This window comes from Geotrypetes seraphini, chromosome 6 (genome assembly GCF_902459505.1).
Source record: "Geotrypetes seraphini chromosome 6, aGeoSer1.1, whole genome shotgun sequence".
Lineage (NCBI taxonomy): Eukaryota > Metazoa > Chordata > Amphibia > Gymnophiona > Dermophiidae > Geotrypetes > Geotrypetes seraphini.
Genome location: NC_047089.1, coordinates 26416021 through 26429079, shown reverse-complemented (window position 1 = coordinate 26429079; position 13059 = coordinate 26416021). Strand labels below are relative to the sequence as shown.

The 13059-nt window shown below is 43.5% G+C and overlaps 1 protein-coding gene across 7 annotated transcripts in view; it reads right to left on the bottom strand.

Annotated features, from left to right (window-relative positions):
• FAT3 (FAT atypical cadherin 3) overlaps positions 1–13059 on the bottom strand; it is a 669400-nt gene that overhangs the window by 343579 nt on the left and 312762 nt on the right. The gene's annotated exons all lie outside the window — the stretch shown is intronic.

Below are 13059 nucleotides of genomic sequence, written 5' to 3'. Positions count from 1 at the left end.
CCTTTCCTCTTCCCCATGCCATGGCATCTCTTCCTCCCCCCCTCCATGGCCTGGCTTCTCCTTTCCTTCCTTCCTTTCCCTCCCTACTTTCCTTCCCCATGGTCTGGTATCTCTTTTTCATCTCCTCTCCCTTCCCTGGTCTTCTCTTCCCTCACTCCCTCTCCCCAAATGGGTGCAACATTTCTCTCCCCTTCCCTCCCTCTCAATTAGCTTTGTTAAACAATTAAGCTGTGCACACAAATTAGCTGTGTGCACTGATTTGCATGCACATCTTAAGATGCCATGTACAGAATTTGGGAATGTGAGTATACCATGTGTGCATCAGCAAACCAACTGTTATAGCATTAACTCACATAACAGATGGGGTAGAAAATGGACAGGTCATGTGCATGGACTGCACATTGCAGTTTTGTGCTACCAAAGCAAAAAAAAAGTACGTATTTCAGCTTTGAAAATGATCTCAGCGTACATTTATATTTGCTATTTAGCATGCATAATACATATTTAAGAGGAGAATATGGGCATATGTTTGAAAATCCACAAATAAATCTGTTAAGTGCATACCTCTCTAAAACTCTAGCCCCAGCAACACCTCTGATTGCTACAGGTAAAAGTATGCACATGTGAAGGACAATCCTATAGCCTAGGCTCCGCATCTGCAGGTACATTGCAAAGATTAGTTTTGAAGCATTATTTCCTTTTACAAGTTTATAAGCTGGCGTTTAGATGTTTATATTGCATGAAGTCTGAGGCATAGTTATCAACATGGGCTATCATTAAAATGTATTACGCCACTAACTTGTGCTATTTCAATGAAATGAGACCTAGTTAACAAGTCTTAATTGTAGCCCATGTTGATAATTTCCCCCACCTAAACTCCAATTTTACAAAGCTGGGATAAACAGAACTAAAACTGGCAAATATGCATGCGGCAAGGGGATACAGTCCGAGTATCCTTTGGGTGCGATAAGGGCAGAACAAAAAAAAAAAAAATTGCCCTCTGCATTTTGCCTACAGACTGGCTGCACTGGGGAGGCCTGTTCTTATATCGTAAGCTAAGCAGGGGGTCAGACCTGGCTAGTACCTGGATGGAAGACCACCTAGGAATACCAGGTGTTGTAGGCTAAGGGGCTCTATGATGGGCAGCAGCGACATAGTGGAGTCACACACTGTGTCGGAGAAGGCAACGGCAAACCATTCCTGTACTCTGCTGTGAAACATCACAGGGAGGATTCCCCATTGTGTGTCGGTGGCATAATCCATCCATCCATTCCGCATTTCAGAAAGGGAATACGGGACTACGTCCGAAGACAGGCATCGGAACGTACATCTACTACCTAGGATATCTAGGGATACAGAAAGGTCCTTATTTTGTGTGGCACTCCACTGGAGGGATTTGGAGAGGTCATCACCCAGTGGTTGCTGTTTCCCCCAAATGGGTAGCTGTGGGTCTTATAAATCAGCTAGATTAATGATACCCCTAAAGCACAAATACTGAACATACTTAACCCAATACTGAGCTTATTATTGTTGGGAAAAGATAGTGAAAAAAAAGGCGCAGTTCACTTTAGACCAAGCTACTTGACTATCCAACACGAGCACTGACCAGTCAAAGTTAAACCACCCCTCAGAAACACCCTCATCATCGCCTCTTTTTCACCAGCTAACTGCTACGCAGACAACAATTTGCCCAGGTAAAATGTAATAGAGTAGGCTAGAAACTTGAAAATTCAAGCGACGTTTGGCTAATTCAAAACCGTTTCTCTTAGGTTTCCACAGCTGGTGCCACGATTGTTGTAGCTGTCCGGGTCTTGCCACATCTGAGTAAGTGGAAACAGCATTTCAGCCGTCTTGATGGTTGGTTCCACTTTAGACGCGGCCAGACCTGGACACCTGCAACAATCAATAATTCAAAACATTAACAAGATTGATTTTTTTTTGTATACAGACTTTGTTGTACACGTGAGTCTATCAAGGGGAAAAATGCAATCAAGAAATATCAAGAAAAAGTTGCCTGTTGACATTTGTACCCAGTAATAGGGAATTTCTGAAGCTACAGACTGTTCAACATAGAGCTACGTTGTTTTCTGTCTGTATATCTTCTGTGTTTTATGCAGTCTATCAAGAGAAAGTCATTATGCTTATTCTGCCTCATTAAACATTTTACTGTGCTACAATTTTTTTTTTTTTATATCTCTAAGAGGAAATGTGCTTTACTTAATGTGCAATATTTGAAAACCACATGCGTAATAATACTTTCCACTTTCACTCTGATTTTTTTTAAATTATTATTATTTCTTAAACAATTCCCTGTACCATTAAGAGTATCTCTGATTGGAAGCAGATTACTAATTACTTCAGAATCTTGGGATTGTTCCACATTGTCTCTGTCGCTGATGAAATCTCACACGAATGCACAAATACAGCTTGAAATGGATCGAATTCCATCCTGTGAGAGATAATCAGTGCCACTGCTCTCAACATGTCTGATCCCAAGATTTCAGAAGAATTGCAAGCAATCAGGTAGAAGAATTTTCAGAAATGATAATATGGCAGTACATTCTTTTCTCAATAGGAAATTGTTATATTTTCGAATAAGTCTCATCCAGCACGCACCCATCCACTAGTTCCTCCACTGAGTTAATTTATTTATTTAAAAAATTTTCTATACCGTTTACAACTAAACGGTTAAGAAGGTATACATACATAATCTTAAAACATAAAATAGACATACAATAAAGTCTTAAAAATCATAGCTAAAAAATGCTAGCAAAGCTTTACATAAAAACAAACCTTAAAAGAGATAAACATTTATATTGTGTCATGGATACACATTAATATCATAACTGTGGATCTCAAACAGTTCAAGTTTACCTAAGAAGAAAGTCTGACTAAAAGAAAACATTAACAAACAACTGGGTTTTAAATCATTTTCTAAACATACCCCTCTCACAACAATTCCATATCAGTCCTACCAAAGAGTTCCAAATCTTAACTCCTGCACAGCAGAGAGTCTTTTTGCCAGTATCGACCAACCTTGGGTTCACGGTCGTCTTCAGCAAAGCTAAGTTCTCAGAGCGCAAAGATTGTTTTGGAATATAATTAGACATGTTATTTTTTTACCATTTCCGGAATATTTCCGTATAAAAGTTGATGACAAATCATTAAAACTTTATACTGTATTCTAAAGGCGACCAGAAGCCAATGGAGTTTCTGGAGATGAGGCGAAATATGATCATATTTGGACAAACCCAATATCAATCTAGCTGCCGCGTTCTGTGTAACCTGTAACGCTTTACATCTAACCTTTGTTATTCCTCCAAGATAAAGGGCATTACAGTAGTCAGGGCATTACAGTAGTCAGGGCATTACAGTAGTCAGGTCTCGACAGGACCACAGCCTGAACAACAGTGTGACAGAGGCTATGAAACTCTGCTCCTTCCTCAGGATAGTTCAGCTCCTCAGACAGAAGGTTTCCTAGAGCAGGGATGCCCAAATGGTCGATTGCAAAGGCAACACGAATCAATCGTGTTGCCTTTGCGATCTTTTTCTCCCTGCTGCTTCCCCAAGCCAGGCCTGGTGCGCACAAGCGCTGGACTCACAAGACTTCACCTCCAACGTCAATTCTGATGTCGGAGAGGAAGTTCTGGGCCAGCCAATCGCTGCCTGGCTGGCCTGGAACTTCCTCCCTGACATTAGAATTGACGTCGGAGGTGAAGTCTTGTGGGCCTGGCGCTTGTATGCGCTAGGCCTGACTCAGGGAAGCAGCAGGGAGAAATCGCGTTGGTGGCTTGGGGTGGGGGTAGGGAAAGAATTGGGGAAGTGGAGAAATCGACACGATGGCTTGGGGGGGCAGGGGGAGAGAGAAAGAAAGGCAGAAATAAAGAGGGGGGCCAGGGGGAGAGAGAAAGAGAGACAGAAAGAAAAGGGGAAGGGGAGAGAGAAAGAAAAGCAGAAAGAAAGAAATATTGGCTTTACAGAAGAAGAAAGTGCAACCAGAGACTCATGAAATCACCAGACAAAAAGGTAGGTAAAATGATTTTATTTTCAATTTAATGATCAAAATGTGTCCATTTTGAGAATTTATATCTGCTGTCTATATTTTACACTAAGGCCCCCTTTTTACTAAACCGCAATAGTGTTTTTTAGCGCAGGGAGTCTATGAGCGTCGGGCGCTACAAGGGGCATTCAGCGCAGCTCCCTGCGCTAAAAACCGCTATCGCGGTTTAATAAAAGGGAAGGGGGTATATTTGTCTATTTTTGTATAGTTGTTACTGAGGTGACATTGCATATTTTAAAGTCAACTGCCTTGACCTCTGATAAAACCCCCGAATACAAATGATAATTAACATTTTCTCTGCCTACAGTGTTTTTTGTGTTTTTTTAAATTTTATTGTTGGTAGATCATTTTGACTTGGTCATTTTAAAAGTAGCTCGCAAGCCAAAAAAGTGTGGGCACCCCTGTCCTAGAGGAACCTCCAGCACTCGCTCTCCTGGCCAGCTGGAAGAAAGGCAAGGACAGCTCAGAAAGGGAAACAGCTTCAGGAGAGGTGGAGGGGAGGAAAGTGTCAAACCAGGAAGTACAGGAGGAGGGCTTAAAAGGAAGAGCCAGGATCAGAACCTGGAGTCCCAAAGTGAAGGAAAGATGTGGAGGACCAGGAGAGAACTAAAACTTATTCCCAACTGAGGTAGGAACACGTTGAACTGAAGTTTTTGCTTACACAGGAATAAGTAAAAAGATTGCAACTTAAAACTCTCCCTTTCAGAGGCAGGGTTGCATGAATTGTGCTCCTGGCTGGATGCAAAGGACTGTCATCCAGAACTCTGAACTGACTAAACTAAACGGAGAAGGGAAAGCAGCAGGTTTCTGAGAGGGGAAGATCTGTGAACATAAGAATAACCTTACTGGATCAGACCATTGGTCCATCTAGCCCAGTATCCCGTCTTCACAGAGTCCAATCCAAGTCACAAGTACCTGGCTAAATCCTAAATAGCAGCATTCCATGCCACCGATCCACAGAAAGCAGTGGCTTCTCCCATGTCTGTCTCAAAAGCAGTTTATGGACTTTTCCTCCAGGAGCTTGTCCAAAACTTTTTTTAAACCAGCTACATTAACCGCATTCCAGACGCCTAATTCTGCATAAATAAAACATTTGCTTCATTCAGTGTGCATTTGCTAAAAAAAAAGTTTGAGAGAGACCGCTTTAAAATCATATTGAACACCTAGTACATTTTTATAAAAAGGCCCCTTTCTTTTAACTTGACAAATAGATACTTATTACGAAATGAAGAAGCTAGATAGCTGTAAAAATCTCATTCATAAATTTTATTGGTCCTGCATAATTACCAGGCATGATACCGTTCCTAGTGACATAGTAATGAGTTCTAAAAGACATTTTGTCTTTAGAGATTCCACAAATAACTAAGATGCCAAAGTTAAAGTGAAATTACATTGAAAATATCAAGTTTGTACTACAATACCCAATATGCCCAAATTAAATAAAATTTGTCCAAGTGTAATTTGTTGTACAATTTTAACCTGATTAAGGGAATGTAACACTCAAAAGCTAATTAAAGGACTGACTGACAGATTAGAAGATGAGTATCTGATAAGTTCTTGCTGCTCTTTCTCTTTTGAAATTTGCTTTCCTGTTATTCCTTTGGTTTAAGTTAATTAACAAAAGGTTCCCAAATCAAGTGGTACAATGTCCCGCTATTCAGGTAATCCTAAGACGAAGGAATTAACATTTACGGATCAAACAGACATGTAAATATGATTAAGAACCTAAAGTCATACAACCCAGTAGTATATATCACAATCGCAAAAAATAGTATAAAATACCACTTATATGAAACAATACACAACAGTATTGTTAAGTCCTTGTCATTTAGGACATACTATACGGCCTCAGAAATGGAGCCTACGCACAGCAATGTAATCACAAGTTGAGACAATCCGCGTAGTTAAAATGCTCCTGCTCCAATCATTGGCCACTATATACCTATTTAAAGTGCTACTTTTTAGCTTATTTTAATAAATTTAGTGTTTAACTTAAGACAAATTACTATAACTGTGATATTTTTTCAAAAAATCCTCTTCAAATACTGTGTGTATTATCCAGATTTGAAAAACTAGACCACAAAAACTTATCTGCTTTGTTTAGTAGTCTTCACTGGCGGAGTCTTTATAATAAAACCTCAATACATATATAGTGGCCATATGATTGACATATATTAGAGAATGACACGGGGTCAAATTTTTCCCCATCCCCGCAGGAACTTATGTTCCCGTCCCGGAGAGTTCTTTTCCTATCCCTGCAAGCTCTGTCCTCATCTGCACAAGCCTCAAACACTTTAAAATCATAAGTGTTCATGGTTTGTGCGGTTAAGGCCGAGCTTACCGGAATAGCGCAAGGACAGCGACAAAATTTGTGGAAGGGACAGGGAAATTGAGGGACAAATTTGTCATAAGAACATAAGAATAGCCTTAATGGTCCATCAAACCCAGTAGCCTGTTCTCACGGTGGCCAAGCCAGGTCACTAGTACCTGGACAAAACCCAATATTCCATGCTACCGATCCAGAGTAAGCAGTGGCTTCCCCTATGTCTTTCTCAATAATAGGCTACGGTATGGACTTTTCCTCCAGGAAACTGTCTAAACCTTTCTTAAAACCAGCTACGCTATCTCAGTGTTCCCGCTAAGCTGCGCTGGCCTGCGCTGGCGCACAAAATATTACATCGCAGCGCACAAGTTTCTCTTCACAGCGCACACACGCGTCGCAAAGGTAAGGGGAGGTAAGGTAAGGGGACGCATTGGGGGGATTGCACTTCCCCACAATTGCCATGCTTCGGTTCCTCTTCTTCCTTCCTTCCTCCCCCCCCCCCCCGCGGGACCCTGCGGCACCATCAACTCTTACTCCCTCTAATGTCGGCCCTGCAGCTCCAGACTTCCTCGCACCTTCTCCCCTCCCCCTTTGGATCGCTATTATTTTAAATGTTATAGCCGCGGAGCTGTATCCATCAGTGGAGATGTCTAACCTCGGCCTGCCCCGGAACTCTTACTGCAACAGTGACTTCCTGTTCCTGCCTAGACGGGCGGCTGCTGCAGTAAGAGTTCCGGGGCAGGCCGAGGTTAGACATCTCCACTGATGGATACAGCTCCGCGGCTATAACATTTAAAATAATAGCGATCCAAAGGGGGAGGGGAGAAGGTGCGAGGAAGTCTGGAGCTGCAGGGCCGACATTAGAGGGAGTAAGAGTTGATGGTGCCGCAGGGTCCCGCGGGGGGGTGGGGGGGGGAGGAAGGAAGGAAGAAGAGGAACCGAAGCATGGCAATTGTGGGGAAGTGCAGAGCTGCAGGGAAGAGTGTTGCGGTACCCAGCTGGAGGGAGAAGGAAGATGAGGGAGGGAATTAAAGGAGATGCCAGGGCTTGGAGCGTAGGAGGAAGGTATGCCAGTCTAAGGGAAAAGGAAGGGGGAGATGTGAGAGCATGGAGGGGGAGCGAAAGATGGAAGAAAAGGAAAGGAGAGAGATGCCAGAGAATCAGGGAAGGGGAGATACCAGACTATGAGGAGAGGTGTGGGAGAGGGAAGGCGAGGAGAGAGATGCCAGACCAATGGGGTGAAAGGAGAGATGGAAGGGGGAGGCATACAGTTTCTGGAAGGGGCATAGAAGGAGAGAAGATGCCATATAGGGGAAGAGAGACGGCAGACAGTGGATGGAAGGAAGAGAGTTACAAGAAGATGAGGAAAGGAGAAACCACAGAAGACAAAGGTAGAAAAAAATTTCTATTTATTTATTGCTTTAGGAGACATGTGTCACTGTTTCTGTGAAGCATTGTATGCAGAGTCCAGCTTCTTGCTGGTTCAATTTAACCTTTGTCTATGTATTTTTATTTTATCCCCCCTTTTACAAAACTGTGAAGCGTTTTTAGCACCAGCCTTGGTGGTAGCAGCTCTGATGCTCAGAATTTTATGAGCATCAGAGCTGTTACCTCCGTAGCTAAAATCCACACTACAGTTTTGTAAAAGAGGGAGGGGTTAGTTTGTGATTACATATTCCTTACTAGGCGAAGGTGTTTTCTGTGTTCTGTGTGTTCGAAAGACATGGTTTTCTGTTAGGATTGACGGTGTAGGATTGATCTGTGCTGGTCTGGCTTGTTTAGTTTTACAATGGGTGTATTGATGTACTGTTCACTGCAATATGTAAGATGCTGCCTTTTCCTAGGTACTCATGTGTGACGTGTGGCTTGTTACTAAAAATCACGTTTTTCGTACAGATGGGGGGGGGGGTGCCAAAAAATGATGGGCCCCGGGTGTTACATATGCTAGGTACACCACTGCATTATGTAAAGATACCAGAAAGCTGGCGAAGCAAAAACTTTAAGTAAATTGTTATTCTTCTAAGTTTTGAGTATTTAACCCTCCCACAATCTCATGGGCACTCGTTTCAAGTTTCAAGTTTATTGAGATTTTGATTTAAACGCAATATCAAATATTTTCAATGTGTATAACAAAAATAAATTTTGGGAAATAAATAAAACCATTTGAACAATAAACATACAAACATATCCATAGATGATTAAAATTACATAAGGAGTACAAGGATAAACTACATTTGTTTAAAAATGCGTCCTCTGCGCCTGCTCATAAATTTGTGGAGTATGTAATTTGTCGCTCATGCATATTTTTTTTTGCACACACCTCATCAATCCTTAGAGGGAACACTGCTGTCAACGCATTCCAGCCCCTGTGTCATTCTCTATTATATATATGCATCTATGTGTGTACATACATGCATAAAAACCAAAATGCTGCCTATGCATGATTCTATTAAAAGTCACCTAAATTCAATAGCGTGTACTTATAGGCATATACATGGGCGCAGCATGGGTGTGATGCACAGTGTCACAGGGCTGCCCCTGTTCCTAGTGAGGAAGCCTTGCCAGAAAAGGAAAATGGGGTTAAAACCCTTGAAAGTATTCCTAAGCCTGCTAAGGAGAGTCCCAAAGCAGCTCTTTGGAATACTTACAAGCCAAGCCTTCCAGCAATGAAACCTCCTAAAGCGGGCAGATCTGGTTTAGCTTTACATAAGCCAGTTATAAAAAAAAAAACCCAGTGGAAAGACTACATCTCCCAGCAGGCACGGAGCCAGGGAATGGAAAGAGCCGGGCTGGAATACAAGCCACTGTCAAATCAGGCTCAAACTGGTTTGAGCCAGGTGAGAAGCTCTCTGAGAGCAGGCTACCCTAAAACACCTGCAGGGAGGACTAATCAGCTTCCTGCAGCGAAAGGAAAGGGAGTAGTTTTCTCAAAGCAGGGGAGCCAGCTCCAGAAGCAGTTGGAGGGCCAGCCTCGGAGTCCACACCTGCTCCCGACCCAGCAGGTTGCAAGCCACAGATGGCAAGCCCAGAGAATCAGGAAGTCACAGTCTACCTCCTGGCTACCAGCCCAGGCAGAGGTTGGTGAGATAGAAGCCACAGAGAACGGAGAGTCTGTGTTTGGGCAGACCTTGCTTATAATATGGAGAAAGGAGAAGCAGAGTTGCCCAGTATAGAAGAAATAGGAATCTTTTCCTGTTAAAGAGAGCTGGAATAAAATCTGGACTGTGTACTAGATTAAGAGAAGGCTGAGATTTTTGTTTGAAGAAAACTTTACAGTTGGGACAAGTTTTTTTTTCTCTTTTGAGATAGTTGGGCTAGGAACTGACAATTGTTTATGTTTCGAATGCTGCCATGATACACCAGGTGATACAAACCTGAAGAAGCCTGTTTTGATTTTGATCAATAAATTATACCAGGAAAGTGCACCTCTGTCATTGGACCTGTTTTTTATTAGTCCAATACCAAGCTACCAACAGAACCTCATGTAACTGCTCGGCTGAGGTTTTGTGTCACTGGGTAAGGCCACTTGCTGAGCCCAGCTTGGCCGCGCCCGGTCACAACAGCTATGTATGCAAATTACAGAATACTATACTTTGCATGCATGTTTTTGCAATTTAGGTGTGAACATTGTAACAAAGAAAAGGAGACCCTGCCATGGTGAAACGAACCCCAAGACGAGAACGGGATAGGTTAGGTTCAATTAAAACAGTCTCTTATCCAGGCTCTCGACTCCCTCATAGGAGTCCTTGGGAGGGGGTTGGGAATGAATTCCAACCGGCAGGTCTCCAACATTGTACAATAGAGCTATCAGTGGCTACTAGTACTAGTATTTATTATTTCTTTAGTGCTACCCAGTGGCGTAGTGAGGGTCAGTGGTACCCCTCCCCCACCCTCTTCTCCATCGCCATTACGCGAGGATCCCCTTCCCCCATATCTCTTTAATTTTCCTGGCGAGAGCAGCATCACGAACTTGCTGCCCGTGTCGTCTCTGCTCTCCCTCTGACATCACTTCTAGGCAGGGGGACCTGTAAGTGACGTCGGAGAGAGCCGACACCAATGTGAGATGACCTCTGCTTAAAACAGCTTACAATCTAAGTCAGGGGTGCCCAATAGGTCGATCGCGATCGACTGGTAGCTCGCCAAGGCAAAGCGAGTCGATCATCCAGGACTCACTTTGCCTTGGCGATCTATCGGGCCGATCAGTCTTCCTCTCCCTGACGTCAATTCTGCCGTCGGAGAGGAAGTTCGGGCCAGCCAATCGCTGCCTGGCTGGGCGGAACTTCCTCTCCGACGGCAGAATTGACGTCGGGGAGAGGAATGCTGGTCGGCCCAAAGCAGGGATAGCATGGGGCGTCGTCGGCTTTGGGGCCTGTTATCCATTGGTAGCAGTTTGGGTCCTGTTACCCGATGGCAGCGGCAGTGGCAGTGGCTTGGGGAAGGGCAGGGAGAAAGAAAGGGGGCAGGCAGGGAGACAGAAGGAAAGAAGAGAAACAGAAAAAAAGAAAGGGGGCATGAAGAGAGAAAGAAAGAAAGGGCAGGGAGAGAGGAAGAAAAAGTTGGGGGAGAGAATGAGGTGTGGAGGAGAGGAAGCATACAGGCTGAAAGAAAGATTGGATGCACAGTCAGAAGAAGAAAGTGCAACCAGAGACTCATGAAATCACCAGACAAGGTAGGAAAAATGATTTTATTTTAAATTTAGTGATCAAAATGTGTCTGAATTTATATCTGCTGTCTATATTTTACAATATGATCCCCTTTTACTAAACCGCAATAGTGGTTTTTAGCGCAGGGAACCTATGAACGTTGAGAGCAGCGCTGGGCATTCAGGCCCTTTGGGACACAACAAAATGCAACATTTGCATGCTCACATTTATGCCTGCTTTTTGCAGTCAGTGTATTGCAAACTGTGTGCCGCAGCAGATTCCAGGTGTGCTGTAAGACGCCGGTGAGGAGAGGCACTGGCGCTGGCTGACTGCTTACAGGACGTGCCTCTTACGGCAAGAGGCACATCCTGTAGGCAGTCAGCCAGCGCCAGCATCTCTCCTTCTCCAGCAACTCCCCCCCCCCCGACCAGCTGTAATAGGAGGCTCAGGCTGGAGGGCATCCGGGCATGTCAATGTGATGATGCCATACATGCATGATGTCATCACACTGACATCCGCACATTTCCAATCGTGGCCCCAAGTTTAATGTGTTGCGGCTTCAAAACATTTACGGCACACTGGCGTAAGTGATAGCACCTAAGCGATTACACGCAAATGCCGGCTTACCCTTCTATTCCAGTGGTTCCCAAACCTGATCCTGGAGGCACCCCCAGCAAGCCAGGTTTTCAGGATATCCAGAAAGAATATTTAAAGGAGAGAGATTTGCATGCACTGCCTCTACTGCATGCAAATCTCTCTCATGAATATTCCTTGTGGACATCTTGAAAACCTGACTGGCTGGGTGCCTCCAGGACCAGATTTGGGAACTACTGACCTACGGCGTATCTCTTTCTTGCTATTTTTCCCTCCAGCAAATCAGCGGCATTAGATTTTCAAACTGTAATCGTGTTTTAGAGCACCTAACATTACTTTAATGCTATACAAACTTAACAACAAGGAAATTAATTAATCAACTTTGTTCATTTCTCTTTTTAATAGCATTATCAAAATAATTACCTTGTTTAGTGCTGCCAAATCAAAACACTAGCAATCAGGAAAAAATAAGGGTTTATTTTGGCTCTGTGCCATCTACAGACAGAATGTCGGCTGCCAATGAGAACATAAAAGCTTGGAACTACATTAGCTGCAAAAGATTTTTTTTTTTTTTTAAAGTTATAGGCAAACACCAAGAAAATAAAGGTGACTGTTTCACCATGAACTACAGACTTATCTGTGCCTTCAGAAAGATATATCCCCCGCCTTTACTAACGTGTAGCGTGAATTTTAGCACCGGCAGCGGTGGCATCTGCTCCGATGCTCATAGAAATTTGGAGCAGTTACCGCCGCTGCCGGCTCTAAAACCTATGCTACGTATTAGTAAAGGAGGGGGATAAAGAGGATGGAATTGGTCCAGATGACCCTGGAATTCTATAAAAAGTGCTACAGTATAAATTACACATGCAAATTTAATTGAACAAGCCAATTAGTGCCAATAGCTGCTTGGGACATTGGATCTTTAAGTGATAGGAGGGGCTAAGTAGATGAAATTGATAGGCAGACTAGATGGTCCATATCAGGGTTGCCCAAGTCCAGTCCTCAAGATCTACTGGCAGGCCAGGTTTTCAGGATATCCACAATGAACATGCATGAGAGAGATTTGCATACCAAGAAGGCAGTGCAGGCAAATCTCTCTCATGCATATTCATTGTGGATATCCTGAAAACCTGTCCTGCCAGTAGATCTCGAGGACCGGACTTGGGCAGCCCTGGTCCATAGGGTCCATATCTGCCTTCATTTATCTATGTTTCTATGATTTTAAGGAAAACATTATTGTCTCAACAGCAAATTCAAAAAGAAAAAAAATAATGGCGAGGAGGGGAATTCCCCTGTCCATTGCATCTTTCAAAATGCAGTGAGCGGAGGGTATTCCCGTGTTCCCTGAATGCAAGTGCAGAGATTCAACAGGTAGGCCTCTGATGTCATGGCAACAGTGAAGCTATCATTCACACTGTGGACTCCTCCCATTGCTGGGG